Consider the following 17,216-nt stretch of genomic DNA (forward strand, 5'->3'; position numbering starts at 1 on the left):
TAGGAATAAATTATAGTGCGGCTTCCCCTCCTTTTAGGAACATTCCTTTCATGGATCCCGTGAGGTGTGCACATAACTTGCAAGAAAATATGGAGATTATTTCACCAAAGAAAACAAGAAAGTTTCTGTGTCTCCACCTAAGAATGTCTTTCCACAACCTTTTTCTTTGCAGATATGAGCACAAGGCTGTTTTTCTCTTGAGGGCACCTTCATAGTCTGATGAGCTCCATTATATTTTAAAAGGCCACTAAATTGCATCTCTGTGTGGCCAAGGATGCCCATGACTTAGTGTACCTGTGATGACTCTCACAGCTAAGCCAGAGCCCACATGGACAGCGCTGCCACCACCAACTAATCCTGTATCTCCTTCAGCTGTAAGATGCGCCTCCACTTCAGGGCTAATTGGATTGTGTGTCTTCATAGGATCTTGCCTGGAGTTGTTAACAGGATGTATTTTGTATTGAAAGACCTCAGTGGGCTCTCCAATGTTCACCAGAGAGACCCGATAACCGTAGTAATGAGCCATGTTTCTGGAACCCTCTGCCCTGATCTCTGCCACCTAACTTCTCAGGTGTGCTGCATCAGAAATTGTGGGGAGTGCTGGCGTGCTCAGCTGTCAGAGGGGACCCCAGACATCAGGCTGGACAGTCCTGGAGATTGTGGGAAAGAGGGGCTGCTGACACTTCCTTAGCCCTCGGTGGCAGATGTGGTCTTTGCAGCTGTGGCTTTTAGCGTGGCTGGGCTGGAATGACCTCCAGAGCTGTTCTGTTGTTTTTCTCTCTTCTCTTTTGGTACAGGGATGGAATCCAGGGCCTTGTGAACACCAGGCATGAACCCTACCCCTGAAAGATGCCCTTAGCCCTTTTAAATTTGTATTTAGAGCCATAAACAGGTGTTTCTTGAGTTGCCTAGGTGGACCTCGAACCTACTACCTGAGTAGCTGCATTTACTGTTGTGGGCCATTCTGCCCAGATAAAACATACATTTATATTAAGTCATAAAGGAATTTTTAGGCCCTGTGTTTATGCCCAGAGACTCAAAATGTCACTGAACCTGAGATTTCTTGATACTTTTCTATGTCTCTTTCTGTCCGCTTTCCCCTTCCTATACTATTACTGTTATCATTTCCTATACTATTCCTATACATGGTTACTGTCCAGTCCCAATTTTAATTTTTTCACCAATCCCTGGGACAATTTATTAGCGCTACTTTAGAGAAGTCTCACCTGAAGCATCAGAGATAGAAGGAGGTGTAGTCAGGTGAAGTCCACCTCGCTGGCCAACAGCTTTGGCCTTCTTGGAAGTGGGTGGTGGGAAACGGAGATGGTGGAGGGGGAGAGGTCCCTGGAGTTAGGAGAATTCACCAGCAGCTTATGAGGAAAGTTCAAAGCCACAGGGAGATGTCTGGGCACTCTTTTGTTTTGACGTCTGAATTCACCTGCACTTCCCTTCTATTTGCCAGGGAGATCATGAGGAGACACGCATTAAGGTTTCCCGGGAACAATGCCTCTGTTGTTCGGTATATTGTAGGTACCTGATTCTTTGTGTTTCCCTTATTTTGTAATGCGTGTCATTTACTAAATGTCGGTTATTACATTTAATGCTCCATCTCAACCTGCTCAGAGTGGATTTATTGTGGCACAAAGCATTAGTTTCATCTCTCAGGGTTTCGTTGGGCTTTGGGGTGCAGTTATGCCTCACCAGAAAATACAAGTTCTTTCCAAATTGCTGCTATAATATAAAACTCTAAATGGAAATTAGTTATAAATTAATACATCAGAGATAAATTGATGCATTAAGATATACATGTTATGACTCATTTAGTCTGCAGTCTGTTGCTATAATAAAATCCTGGAGACCAGGTGATTGATAGGGAACAGAAGGTTGGTCAGGTCACAGTTGTGGGGGCTGAAGTTCAACAGTGTAGTGCATCATGACACAGCAGAAGGTGCCATGAAGGGACAGCAAATGTTGCAGTTCAGGCCTCGCTTCCACTTTTTTAAAACAACGAATACCATTATGACGCTTCGCCCCTCAATTTTATCTAACCCCAATCACTCCGAACCTAATATTAATGCATGATGCCGGGGGTTAGGTTTCTAACATGTGACCTTGAAATTGTAACAAATGCCAGCTATACTCTAGCACTTACATATCTGAGTTGGCAGCATGGCAAGAATGAATGGGTAACAGCCAGGCATGGTGGCGCACACCTACCATCCCAGCACTTGGGAGGCTGAGGCAGGAAGGAGCCTTGTGAGTTGGAGACCAGCCTGGATTACAAAGTGAGGTCAAAGGAAACCTGAACTGCGCAACTGCATAGTGAGACCTGGTCTCACAAAGAAAAACAGACAATAAATGTGTAATCAGCAGATCCTTTTGGAGCATAAAGCTAGGACTCCTTGAGAGGTTTAAAGAGAGGCCACTATTTTTTTCTAGAAGTAGGATGGATATTCTGACAGGTTCAGTAAGTAGAGAAAAATGTGGGTCCTTACTGATCTCATACGGATACAGATACACATACGGATTCTTGGAATATTCTTTGTCAAATCCATAGTAAAATGTCAACAAGACTTGGAGTTTTCCCATATGATATATTCTGGCCCTTACAGTCTTATAAATTTTCTCTAGGTGACTCTAGTCATTTATTACCTATGAAAAGATAACTAGTATGATTATTTCTGAAGGCAAGTTTTTGTTCCTTTTTATTAGCATTATCTTTCTGAAGCTCTTGGACATTTTCTCTATAGGAAATCTCTTTTTTGGAGAGGTGCTACTAGGTATTAAATTCAGGGTGGAATCACAGCCATGCCTTTTGTAATTTTTATTTTATTTATTTATTTGGTACCAGGGATTGAACTCACAACCTCACGCTTGCCAGGCAGGTGCTTATGCCACTGAGCTTAATCCTTGGACCTCCCCACCCCCCCCTTTTTTATTGTTGAGAAAAAATTGGACTAATTTCCACTGCCTGGAATATGTGACCCTCCTGCCTCAACCTCCTGAGTGGCTGTGCAGCCCCTGCCCACCTATCAATCTGCCTTCTAAAATGGTGCCCAGAGAAGATTACAATTTGGATCAATATGTTGATTTTATTCTTTCCATGCTCCTATGACCCGATGATGAAAGCTTAAGCTAGTTCCTTTGTCTGATTGCTTTCACTTTTCACTTTGTTTTCAATTAATAGTATTTATTAAGATCATTCTCTCGGGGTAGGCACCCTGCCAGGCTTTGGACAGCCAGTGACCAACAAAAGATGTCAGTGAACACCGTCTCAAAGTTACCTGCAGGCTTGGGCGGGAGTGGGACAGGTGGCCATCAGCTAAAAATAACACAGATAATTTCTACTCAGCAGTGATAAACAAGTGCTTGGGAAGAGGTGTCCAGGATGTCACCAGAAGGAAACGGGAGGGTGGTTAAGAGAACTTGATTTTTAAATTTTAAGCAAGGATCTTGCAGGACTGGGGATTTAGCTCAGTGGCGTAGGTGCCTGTGTTGCAAGCGCCGGGTCTTGAGTTCGATCCCTGGTACCAAAGAAGAAAGGATCTTGCTGTGTTGTCCAGCTTGGTCTTGAACTTGTGATTCCCCCTGCCTCAGTCTCCTGAGTAGCTGGCATTGCAGGTGTGAGCGGCTTTCCCCTTTCAAAGAGACATTTTTTTTTTTTTTTTTTTAAAGAGGGGTTTTAAGTTCACAGCAACATTGAGGAGGCCCAGAGGAGTCCCCAGTGGGTATTAGGGCTCCTCCTTGGTGTTGTATTGTCTGTAAGATTAGAAAGCTGCATGATGAAATTTGTCCCCTACTGAACCCCTAGGGTAGTTTCACTCTGCCGAAAACGCTCTCTACTTTGCAGTTCACTCCCTCTTCCCTCTCTGCCACAAGCCCTGGCAACCTCTGGTGATTTTAGCGTCTCAGTAGTTTTGATTTTTCTACAATGTCAGCACCAAGTTCATATGGTGCATAGCTCTTTTGGAGTGGTTCTTTTTTTACAGATTAATATGCATTTACAACCCGAAGAAATGTTTTGGATGCAATACATGATTTGTATAATCACATGCAAAGACTGATTTTGAAAATACATAAAGCTATGGGAAGGAATGTTCTCAGGGTTATTCTCTAGATTCCTCTATTAGCTGCTGATGGAGAATACAGGAAAAATTGCAGCAATGTGTTTTTTTTTTTAATTTTTTTTCTATTGAGACAGAATCTCAATGTATAACCATCATGCCATCCTTGAATTCATAATTCTCCTGCCTCAGCCTCCCAAGTAAATGGGATTACAAGAGTGTACCACCATGTCTGCTTGGATATGTTGGCAGAAGTAAAGATTAACCATGCAAAATTAAATTAAACCTTTTGCGCTATACTATGGTTCCAAAATTTGGATTACCATGAATTTGTGAGTTTTATTTTTTTCTGTTAAAAGACTCAAGGGGTGGTTCTAAAACTATACCAAATGTTTATTTAATTAATTTATTTATTTAGTCTTTTTTGAGAGGGTTCTCGCTATGCAGTTCAGGCTAGCCTTGAGCTCACTTTGTAGCCCAGGCTGGTCTTGAACTTGCAATGTTCCTCCCACCTCAGCCTCTGGAGTGCTGGGATTATAGGCGTGAGCCAACACGCCCGGCTATATTATAGCAATTGTTTAAATTTAAAGATTTATTACAGTAAAAGACACTTTGCTATGAGTCCCCCTCTAAACACTCCCCCTTTTTTCTTCACCCATTTTTTTTTTTTTGCCACTTCTTGGAACAGCTCTGGAAGGTCCTCCTTTTTTGAGCACCGTATGGTAACTGCCAGTGTGGAGTGGTACCCAGTGGAAAAGCAGGATGGGGAGGGGGTGGCGCTGTGTCTCTGTTCACCTTATCCACCAATCTGGTACCCTGTGACCTGTGCCTCTTCCCCAAAGTCAAAGTGTCCCTTTTAAATGTCCACGTTTTAAATTCTCTCAGGTCACTGAAGACCTCATGAAAGAGGAAGAGGGATTGCAGAACTGCTTCAGAAAGAGGCATTGACAAGGTGTTGAGTTTTCTTAAAGCAAGCAGGGGGAGTATTTGAGAGAGGTTAAGGGCAACACATCTTTCACTATAGTAAAATATTTTCTTAAACAATCACTGTATTTTCTGATCACAGCTAAGTGTTGATCTTTCCTTTGACTTGAGCGGTGGAGTGAAGATCTGACAGGAGGAGTTTTTGCAGAGTATTTGCTTCAAATGCTCTGTCCCCTGCTTGGATCGTTTAAAGCTGTGTTCCTGTCAGTGCGGACTGATAATGGTGGTTCCCTACCCACACCTGGTTACATTAAAGCACACGCATAATTATCTTTTATAATTCTCTTTTCAGAGGCTGATGTTTAAATAACTAGTGTTCCTTTCTCTTTATCCTTCCTATGTGGGTTGTCTTTGGGTGATTGAGGTGTGTTTCTTGTTTTCTTTGAAGTTTTTGAAGAATTATTTTTCTTTAAGGGAAAAAATCAAAAGGCTGAAGATGGAGAAGCTGCAAATGTCATTGGAATTACGGCTGGGTGCATTCGATTGAACTTCTATAAACTCTTTGAAAGTTGGCTCGATGTGCCTTCATGTTTGATCTGGTTAGAGCAATAAAATGCAGGATGTAATCTTTATATAATTATGAAAGCCACCACTGTCTGATCTTACCCGGAGGTTAAACTAATGACACCAGAGACAAACCTCTTTCTAGCCTAAGGTATCTCCATGCTTTGTCTTTGCTGGCCTTAAGCCAGAATGAGACTTTATTGCAAATGCTATGCTCTATTTTATTTTTCTTGTCAAGTAGCTTACCTGGTGAAGGCTATTATAATCTGCTGAAGAGCTTCCCCTGGGGTGGGGTGTTGAAAGGTGCTGGATGCCTGGAATTTTCCATTACTCTTCTGTTCAGAAACCATTGCAGGTATCCAACCACGTGGGTAGGTGGTGGGGGGTAGGGGGTGGGGGGACAATACCACCAATGTGCACACCTGACTGGAGCAGAATGCCCAGGCAGGGAGTTTACCAACCTCCCCAGTGTCGTTAATTAAGCATGGCTTTTAGATGTCCTTTGGAGATAAGCAGCCTTCTAACCGCTGATGGATGACTTCTAAAGTGTAGAACAGCTGCAGGCTCTTGGCATGGGGTCCACTGTTGAAAACAAAAACAGGAAACCCACAATTTACAAAGGAAGGAGAGATACATGTATGGGGGGAAACTATAAGTGTTCATGCTTGGCGTGTGTATGGAGGAGATGTTTCCATAAATAAAATCTCTGTGAAATATATTCGAAAGAAAAATGGTATTCAAAAAAATATATTCGAAAGAAAAATGGAAAGTTTTCAATAGGCAAATGACCACTAAAACTCATTGGAGCTAGTAGATGCTGTAATTAACAAGGCAATGGTAATTACTTCAGTATAGAAATGATCAAAGATGCAAACCAGTCACCTTAGCAATGGAAATAAATGAAAGCAATATGCTATATCATTGCCCATTTGTCATGCTAGCATCCCAGGAGAAAAAAAGAAAGGGACCCCAAAATACTGCTTTCAGGGCTTCAGCTCAGCGGGAGAAACTTTGCCTGGTCAGGTCCTACATTCCATCTGCAGTATAGCAAATAAATATCCTTCTGAATCTCACTAGTAAGACTGACAGCTAGTCTGGGATGAGTGTAGCCATTAGAGCTGGGAGATTTCAAGTTCCATATCATTCATCTACTGCTAAAATTAATGATAATGGAAAATAACAAAACCACAGTGGTAGTCACAATGGACTATTTTTTTACTATTTAACTCTATATCAACCCTTTTGTTAAACGCTGTGTATGGATTAGCTTTTTTAATCTTCCTAAGTATTCTGTGACATAGTGCCTTTACTAAAGAAAAAAATAAATCCTAATCAAAGTAATCTTTCATGCTGGATTGCAAATGCCCCAAATATTTCTTTGTGATGACAGAGCTTTTCATTTTATAATTAATGGAAAATTTTGCTCAAACTGCAATGCCTTGGTAATATACTTGTGTGAATTCTCAAGGAAAGTTAAGCACATCAACAGGCCAGCTCAGTGGCCAGTGGTCTTTCTGATGTTGATGGTGGTGTCAGTGGGTGTGTGAGACAATAGAATGTGAAATCTGGAGTTTCCAGAAGGGAAAGAAGCCAGTAGAGCAGGGCAGAGGGGTTACATCTGGAAAGTGAAGACCAGGAAGTGAAGCTGGCTTCTGATGGATTCTTTTGCTGAAATTTTGTCCTTCTTCATGCCAAGGGGACAGAAGACATTACATAAGATGTGCCATGTACAGGAATTCTTATTCTTATTTTTTAAAAAATTAACTCTGACGTGAAAAGAAAACCCACAGAATGGGAAAGAATTTTAGCCAACAACCCCTCAGGCAAAGGACTTATATCTAGAACATAAAGAATTGAAAAACATCAAGCCCCCCAAATTCAAAGACCCTCTCCAAAAATGGGTATCTGAGATGAACACACAGTTCTCAGATGAAGATATACAAATGAGATATAAGTACATGAAGAAATGTTCACCATCACTGGTCATTTGAGAAATGCAAATTAAAACAAAGTTGAGATTTGATCTCAACTCCGGAAAGAATAGCTGTTATCAAGAAATCAACCGATAACAAATGTTGATGAGGCTGCGGGGAAAAAGGAATACTGCTCCACTGTTGGTGGGAGTGTAGACTGGTGCAGCTACTGTGGAGATCAGTATGGAGATTTCTCAAAACAGTAGGATTCAAAGTTCATTCAATCTAGTTATTCCCCTCCTGGATTTTCCCAGAAAAACTGAAAAAGTCATGTCACAGAGATACATGTACACCAATGTTTATATCAGCACAATTTGTAATAGCTAAATCTTGGAAACAGCCAAGATGCCCATCAACCACAGAGTGGATGGAAAAGATGTGGCATTTTTATACAATTGAATATTACTCAGCTATAAAAAGGATGATCTTGCGGCCTTCATAGGTAAATGGAGACAACTTGAGACTAGCCTCATAAATGAAATTAATAAGTGTCATATTTATAAATATCACATTGTGTCTCTAGTTTAAAAAGTAGTAAGAAATATAGGAGTAATAAAACCCAAAATGTGTAATTGCTATTATAAAAAAGAGGAAACGAGAGTGCTCTAAAGGATATAACTGCATGTATGTTTAAGTGTGTAGGACTGATAACCATATTACTAAGTTTTTGTTGGATCATTAAACAGAACAGTTTGCAGTCTCACCGTTTGAATGTCCACTTTGTATGCTTTAATTTTGTAACTTAAACAACTATTGCTAAGAGGACAATATGTAATTTATCAAGTAGTGATTTCTTATTGCTTATTTTTAAAAATTCTGTATTATTTATACCCTTTTTCCTGTTTTGCTTTTTTTAATCTTTAAGTAAAATTTTAAAAAATGGACTCGGACATGTACTAAATAAATGAGCATTTTTAGAGATAAGTCGAAATCCTCTGTAATCTGCTTTGTACCTATTTTACCTGCTCTTTTTTTTTCCTACTCTTTCCATCTCAACAATCTGATCTGCTGCTTCATGAGCAAGGATAGTAAAGCTGTCACTAGACAGGGCCTGGGGCAGGGCCTCTAAAGAGAAGAATCCTCAGCTTGGCCCTCGGGAGGTCCTTGATGCCTGTCTCATAGGGCAGGGTCTGCCAGATGGGTATCTGGAGTCTGCTTTTGCTAGATAGCTCCGTGGAGGGCCTTATTGCTTGCCAGGACAATCCAATGACCTTAATGATTGTCTCTGCTTGGGACTGCCCAGTCTGTAAAGGCTATGCTGGAATCCAAGGTTTAGCACAATGACTCAAGACTTCTGAGTGTCCCCTACTGACTTTCAAATATCCCTTATCTGATGTTCCCAGTCTTGAAGGTGCATGAGATTGTCCATGTAAAGTTTTAGGGTAATCAGACTTGTATTACCTGCTTTTAGACAGATACTTCCTAAATGATTACTTTGCCTGTATGCAGAGCTGAGCAAGCATCTGACTCCAAACTTGAAGGTAATAAATAAATAGAAAATGAAAGGACCGATAGACAGACAGAGACAGATACAGGGATCATGTGAGGATGTGTGGAGCTCTGTAGCAAGGTAGGTAAGCCAAATCTATTTTGGCTAAACTCCTAAGTATTTGTGTGAAATATTAGGAGTTCAAGCTGTAAAAGAGTTCACAAGAGAAGATTGGAGAAGCTGAAGTGTCATCGCAGGACTCAGATCTTTTATCCCAACAGTGTTCGGCTGTAAGACAAAGGTTTCCAATCCTATGCAGCTGATATGTATTTTTTTTTTTTATTTAAGAGGAAAAAGAGAAAAACACAAAACAAACCAAAGTGGCTTAAGGGTACACGCAATACAGAACTACAAAAAAAAAAAAAACAAAAACAAAAAAAACAAAACAAAACAAAAAAACATAACAGTAAGAAATCACCTGCTAGTAGATTACACACTATCTTCTTGAAAATAGTTCCTCAAAATCACAGTATCAAAGAACACAAGGTGGACATTCAAACAGGGAGACTGCAAACAGCTGTGTTCAATGTTCCAAAAACATTGATAAAGTCAGCTATTTAACACCCCCAAACACACTTGCTGTTATATCCGTTAGAGCACTTTTTCTTTTTTTTTCCCTCTCTTTTTTACAACAAAATTCACACATCTTGGATTTTATTACTCCTTAGTGCTTATTACTTTCTTTGGGTCGGGGGAAGAATACAGTCAAATATGGCAAAACAAAGCTGTCAGTCAATACCAAGGATAGACATAGCACATGGTGTAGAACAGAGTACAAGTTTATCAACAATGGTTATCAACGTTGTCCCTTGTTTCCTTAAAAAGAATTGTCTATCTTATTAGATATTATAAAGTTGGACAAAACAGTAGAGAACAAGACCAATAAAACTTAGGCATTGTAAACATTACAGGACTTCCAAAGAAGACAATAGTCAAACCAGAATGGGTATCTTAGTGAATCTTATTGTCTTCAAAATAGTTGCCTATGTCTTCAAACTTGATACTATCATATAGAATGGAACAGAGTCTAATCAGTCAAAACAAGATCGTGGGAGTACTACAGGACTTCAAAACAAGTTAATAGGAAATCGAAAAGAGTTACTATTTATATATCCTAATTTTTTTGAATTTTTTCTTTAATTAAGACAAACATAAGAAATGACTAAATAATTTTTTTGAAACAATAAGGGGGAGATTGAGATAAAACAGGACATAACAATATAACAATAGAGGTCACAGCATGACTGTTTCAACAACCTAGTACTTCACCACCTTATAACCTGACTTAATAGTAGTTACCATAGTGTCTTTTTCCTTGAAATATTTGGATAAAACTTCATATACTCTAGCTTCAAATATTTTCATGTCAAGAAGCCCAGAATAAAGCCTTTCTAATTAATGAGTGAAAACTTTATAAGGCTTCAAGGACACCTAATGGGGAATCATGGTTACCACATATTTTTATATATTTGAATCATTATTTACATTAGGGAAACTATTCGGTATTCACACATGCGAGATTGATTTATTTCACTAATGAGTATGGTCTCAAGCTGCGCCCATTTATTGATAAATATCTCAATGTGATCCTTCTTTATAGCTGAATAATACTCCATTGTATACCACAACTTTTTTATCCATTCCTCAGTTGATGGGCACTTGGGTTGTTTCCAAGATCTGGCGATTACAAATTGTGCTGCTATAAACATAGGTGCTCATATATCACTGTGGTATGATGCTTTCAGTTCTTCTGGGAATATGCCTAGAAGTGGAATAGCTGGAATAAATGGGATTTCCAGTCCCAACTTTTTGAGAAATCTCCAGACAGATCTCCACAAAGGCTGTACCAGTCTACACTCCCACCAGCAGTGCAGGAGAGTTCCTTTTTCCCCACAGCCTCTCCAGCATTTGTTGTCGGTTTTCTTGATCCTGGCCATTCTTTCAGGAGTGAGATGGTATCTCAGTGTGGTTTTAATTTGCATTTCTCTAATGACCAATGAGGATGAGCATTTTTTCATGTATTTATTTGCCATTTGCATTTCTTCATCTGAGAATTGCGTATTCATCTCAGATGCCCATTTTTGGATTGGATCTTTGAATTTCGGAGGTCTGAGTTTCTTTAATTCTTTATATGTTTTAGACAAGAGGCCCTTGTCTGAGAGAGAGTTCACTAAAATCTTTTCCCAGTTTGTGGGTTTTCTTTTCACTATGCTGGAGATTTCTTTTGACATGCAGAAACTTTTTAATAAGAAGTGGTCCCAGTTATTGATTCTGGGAAGTATTTCCCGTGCGGTTTGAGTCCTGTTCATGAATTCTTTACCTACTCCTATGTCTCCAAGGTTTCTACCTATTTTGTCTTCCAATAGATTTAGTGTTTCTGTTTTAATATTCAGATCTTTGACCCATTTAGATTTTAATTTAGTACATGGTGATAGACATGGGTCTAGCTTTAGCCTTCGGCAAATGGAGAGCCAGTTTTTCCAGCACCATTTATTAAAGAGACTGTCGTTCTTCCAGTGAACCTGCTTGGCTCCTTTATCAAAAATAAGGTGGTTGAGTGTGTTTGTAGTTGTGGTTGTATCTTCTAATCTATTCCACTGATCTTCAGCTCTGTTTTGATTCCAATACCATGTTGATTTTACTACTGTTGCTTTGTAGTATAACTTCAAGTCAGGGATTGTGATGCCTCCTGCTTTGTCTTTGCTGCTTAGAATTGCCTTTGCGATTCTAGGTCTCTTCTGGTTCCAGATGAAATTTAGGAGTGATTTCTCTATATCTATAAGGTATGTTGATGGTATTTCTATTGGGATTGCATTGAATCTGTATAACAGTTTTGGGAGAATGGCCATTTTCACAATGTTTGTTCTTCCTATCCATGAGCAAGGGATGTCTTTCCATTTTCTGAGATCATCTTCAATTTCCTTTTTCAGTGTATTATAATTTTCACTGTATAAGTCTTTCACTTCTTTCGTAAGAGTAATTCCTAAATATTTCATTTTTTTGCTTGCTAATGTGAATAGTCCAGTTTCTCTTATTTCCCTCTCTGTAATTTTGTTGTTCATGTATAGGAATGCTATTGATTTCTGAGTATTGATTTTGTATCCAGCCACATTACTGAATTTATTTATTGTATCTAAGAGTATTTCAATGGAGTTTAGGGGGTCTTCTATGTAGAGTATCATGTCATCTGCAAACAATGATAATTTAACTTCTTCTTTTCCTATCTTTACCCCTTTTATTTCTCTTTCTTGCCTAATTGCTCTGGCTAGTACTTCCAGTACTATATTAAATAGGAGTGGTGATAAAGGACATCCTTGTCTTGTACCCGATTTTAAAGTAAAGGCTTTCAATTTTGGGCCATTTAGTATGATGCTGGCTGTTGGTTTGTCATAAATGGCCTTTATTATATTGAGGTAAAGACCATTTATTCCAATTTTCTGTAAAGTTCTTATCATGAATAAGTGTTGGACCTTATCGAAGGCTTTTTCTGCATCTATAGAGATGATCATGTGATTCTTATTTTTGGCTTTATTGATATGGTGGATTACATTTATTGATTTGCGTATGTTGAACCATCCTTGCATTCCTGGGATGAATCCCACTTGGTCATGGTGTATAATCTTCTTGATGATTTGCTGGATCCTATTTGCCAATATTTTATTGAGGAGTTTTGCATCTGTGTTCATTAGGGAGATCGGTCTATAGTTCTCTTTTATAGTTGGGTCTTTCTCAGGTTTTGGTACTAGAGTAATATTTGCTTCCAGGAATGACTTAGGAAGGATTGCTTCCCTTTCAATTTCATTGAATAGTTTGAGGAGTGTCGGCATTAGGTCTTCTTTATATTTCTTATAGAATTCTGCAGTGAATCCATCTGGGCCTGGGCTCTTCTTGGTGGGCAAGGACCCAATTACATTCTCAATTTCATTAGCAGACATTGGGTTATTCAACAGTTTTATATCCTCTTGATCTAGCTTTGGTACTTCATATGCTTCTAAGAATCTGTCTATTTCTTCTGTGTTATCAAACTTTTGAGAGTAGAGGTTTTCGAAATAGGTATTGATGATCCTCTGTATTTCTATTGGGTCTGTAGTGATTTCTCCTTTTTCATTTCTTATTGTATGAATTTGAGCTTTTTCTTCCCTTTTTTTAATAAGGTTGGCTAGGGGCTTATCGATTTTATTTATTCTTTCAAAGAACCAACTCTTTGATTCGTTGATTCTTGGGATTATTTTCTTAGTCTCTATTGCATTGATTTCTGCTCTGATTTTTATAATTTCCTCTCTTCTTTTGGCTTTGGGCTTGACTTGCTCTTCTTTTTCTAGCTGTTTGAGGTGTAGCATCAAGTTATTTATTTGTATTCATTCTGTTTTCCTGATGTGGGAACTCAGTGCAATAAATTTTCCTCTCAGAACGGCTTTCATTGCATCCCACAGATTCCGGTAAGTTGTATCTGCATTTTCATTTTCTTTTAGGTATTGTTTAATTTCTTCTTTAATTTCTTCTGTGACCCACTGATTACTCAAGAGTGTGTTATTTAGTTTCCATGTGTTTGTGGAATTTTTGCAGTATCTTTTGTCATTAATTTCTAATTTCAGAGCGCTATGATCCGATAATATGCAAGGGATGATTTCAACTCTTTTGCATTTGCTTAAATATGTTCTGTGAGCTAATATATGGTCTATTTTAGAAAATGATCCATGTACTGCTGAGAAGAATGTGTATTCTGATGTTGTTGGGTGGAACATTCTGTATATGTCTATCAAACCCATTTGTTCACAGGTGTGATTCAGTTCTGTTATTTCTTTGCTCATTTTCTGTCTGGTTGATCTGTCCCTTGGTGTCAGTGGTGTATTAAGGTCTCCTGTTACAATTGTGTTACTGATAATTTGAGTTTTCATTTCTGTTAATAATTGTTTTATATAACTGGGTGCTCTGGAGTTTGGTGCGTATATATTTAAGATGGTTATCTCTTCCTCTTGGAGTTTTCCCCTTACGAGTATGTAGTGACCTTCTTTGTCCTTTATGGTCATTGTTGGTTTAAAGTTCACGTTGTCTGCAAACAGAATGGCTACTCCTGCCTTTTTTTGGATTCCTGCTGCATGGAGAATTGTTTTCCATCCTTTGACTTTCAGTCTGTGAGTATCTTTCTGGGTTAGATGGGTTTCCTGTAAACAGCATATGGTTGGATTTTGTTTCTTGATCCATTCTGCTAGTCTGTTTCTTTTGATTGGTGCATTGAGACCATTTACATTAATGGTTATTACTGTTAAATGCTGGTTAATTGTAGGAATGTTATCTCTCTGCTGTTGCATCTTTATCTTTCTGTTCTGTTTAATTATTTGCTTTGCTTAGTGGTTTTTTCCTTTGTGTATCTAAACTGTCTTTCAATATTTTTTGCAGGGTTGGTTTGGTGTTCATGAAGTTCTTTAGCTGTTCTTTGTCATGGAAGTATCGTATTGCACCATCTATTTTGAATGATAGTTTTGCAGGATATATCAGTCTTGGTTGGAAATCATTTTGCTTTAGGATCTGGAATACTTCACTCCATGCTCTTCTTGACTTTATCGTTTGTTCTGAGAAGTCTGCTGTGATTCTGATAGGTTTTCCTTTATAAGTGATTTGTCTTTTCTCTCTGACAGCTTTTAATAATCTATTCTTGTGTTGGATTTCTGGGATGGTGATTATTACATGTCTGGGTGTAGTTTTATTTTGGTTATGACTGTTTGGAGTTCTATATGCTTCACTGATCCTGATGTCAGTTTCTGATCTCATGCTTGGGAAATTTTCAGCTATTACTTCTCTAAATATCCTCCTGACATCCTTCATGTTGTCTCCCTCTCTTTCATTAATCCCTATCATTCTTATGTTATTCTTCTTTGCATCGTCTTGCAGTTGTTGAATTGTTGTTTCCTGGTTCCTTGTTATTTTCAAAAGATCTTTCCTTTCCTGTTCACTAGCTGCAATCCTGTCTTCAAGGTCTGAAATTCTATCTTCACTTTCATTAAGGCGGTTTTTACAACTTTCAGTGGAGTTTTTTATTTCCTGTATATCTCTGTGCATCTGCATTATGTATTCTGTTTGTTTCTTATATTGCTCGTCTAGGGATTCTATCTTTTTGTTTAGTTCCTCCAATTTTTTATCTGTGTTTTCTTTAGATATATTTAGAATCTCTTTCATTTCTTTTATCATTTCTTCTTTTATCTGGGAGATTATTTCGAGTTTGAATTTCTTTAAAGCTTCCTGGAGTTGCTTGTCAATTTCAGTGGCTATTGTGTCCGATATATGAGGTGGATGGGATATATTTTCTTCTATATACATCGCTCCTAGGGTTTCTTGAGATGGGCTGGAGGTTTGAGGTTGTAATTTGGTCTTTCGTTTTGTCATTTTCCTATATTTCTGTGTTTCAAGTGTTATTTGAAAGCTTCCTCAGGATCTGTTGAAAATCCCCTTCTATGTTTGGAGCTACTGAGACTCTGGTGCCGCGCTACCCCAAGCCATTAGGCCTACAGAACCAGTGGCCCTCCTCTGCCTGCTCAGAACTCTGCAGTTCCAGACAAGCTGGGCCTCAGGGACACTGTGTGCCCACCTGCCCCTTGGAAGCTCCACAGTTCTTCAATCGCAGCCGGGTTAGGGTACTCACCACAGGCCGCAGTGCTTCAGGAACCTGTGGACCCTCCCTGGTTGCAGAGATATCCACAGTCCTCCAGACACATGGAGAGGCCCATGCAGGCACCCCAAATCTGCCCAGCTCCTCCTCTGCAGACCAATGGCCAGGCGAGGCAGCTAAACAAGCTGGGCTAGGCTGGTAGTGTGGGCCAGCCCACCTATCGGGAGCTCAGCAGGTCTCCAAGTGAAGCCGGGAATGGGGAGGCTGATGTGGAAGCCTCAAACCCACCTCTCCCCTTCACTGCACCTGGAAGCCTGAGGCAACTCCAGCAGTCTGGGTGCAGATATCCAGAGTCCTCCAGACACGCAGAGAGGCCGGTGAGGGCACCCCAGATCTGCCCAGCTCCTCCTCTGCAGGCCTATGGCCAGGCGCGGCAGCTAAACAGGCTGGGCTAGGCTGGTAGTGTGGGCCAGCCCACCTATGGGGAGCTCAGCAGGTCTCCAAGTGAAGCCGGGAATGGGGAGGCTGATGTGGAACCCTCAAACCCACCTCTCCCCTTCACTGCACCTGGAAGCCTGAGGGAACTCCAGCAGTCTGGGCGCAGATATCCAGAGTCCTCCAGACACGCAGAGAGGCCAGTGAGGGCACCCCAGATCTGCCCAGCTCCTCCTCTGCAGACCTATGGCCAGGCGCGGCAGCTAAACAGGCTGGGCTAGGCTGGTAGTGTGGGCCAGCCCACCTATAGGGAGCTCAGCAGGTCTCTAAATGAAGCCGGGAATGGGGAGGCTGATGTGGAAGCCTCAAACCCACCTCTCTCCTTCACTGCACCTGGAAGCCTGAGGGAACTCCAGCAGTCTGGGCGCAGATATCCAGAGTCCTCCAGACACGCAGAGAGGCCAGTGAGGGCACCCCAGATCTGCCCAGCTCCTCCTCTGCAGATCTATGGCCAGGCGCGGCAGCTAAACAGGCTGGCACAGCTGATATGTATTCAGAAGCATTGGGAATCCTATAACTACAGTTGTATTACTGGGTGAAGAATATATTAAGAGGCAATGATGAAAAAGAGCAAAATACAGTGTCCGCATACACAGGAGTCTGGCAATATAAACAAGTATCTATGCAATCCAGAGGGAATAAAGTGGAATATTATTTAGCATAACGAAAAACATTGTTTTCATGAAGGAAGCCACAAACAAAAGGCTGCGTGTCTTGTGATTCCGTTTCTGGGAGCTGTGTGGAACAGGTGAATCATAGAGACGGTTGGGTGGCTGCCAAGGACAGGAATCCAGAGAAGTCCAGAGTGGTTTCAAAGGATACAGGTGTTTTTCCAGGCTGATGGAAATGTTCTAACATTAGCTAGAGATGATTGGTTCGCAGCCTTGTGAATATCCTCAAGTCACAGAATTCCATGGTTTCAAAGAGTGGATTTTATTATAAGTGGATTATACCTCAATAAACCTCTATAAACTTCAAAATTATGTGTAACCTTACACCACTTTGTTTTGTTTTGTGTTTTTCTCTTTTTCCTCTTAAATAAAATAAAAAAAAAAAAGAACTTCAAATACTGCAACCAAAGGAAACACCACATCCAAAAT

The 17,216-nt window shown here is 40.0% G+C and overlaps 1 protein-coding gene across 3 annotated transcripts in view; it reads left to right on the top strand.

The window, feature by feature from the left end:
• Anos1 (anosmin 1) overlaps positions 1-17,216 on the top strand; it is a 212,665-nt gene that overhangs the window by 25,617 nt on the left and 169,832 nt on the right. The gene's annotated exons all lie outside the window — the stretch shown is intronic.

The sequence above is a fragment of the Cavia porcellus genome, unplaced genomic scaffold (genome assembly GCF_034190915.1).
Source record: "Cavia porcellus strain 051 isolate PalLab524CR breed Dunkin Hartley unplaced genomic scaffold, mCavPor4.1 scaffold_33, whole genome shotgun sequence".
NCBI classification, from domain to species: domain Eukaryota; kingdom Metazoa; phylum Chordata; class Mammalia; order Rodentia; family Caviidae; genus Cavia; species Cavia porcellus.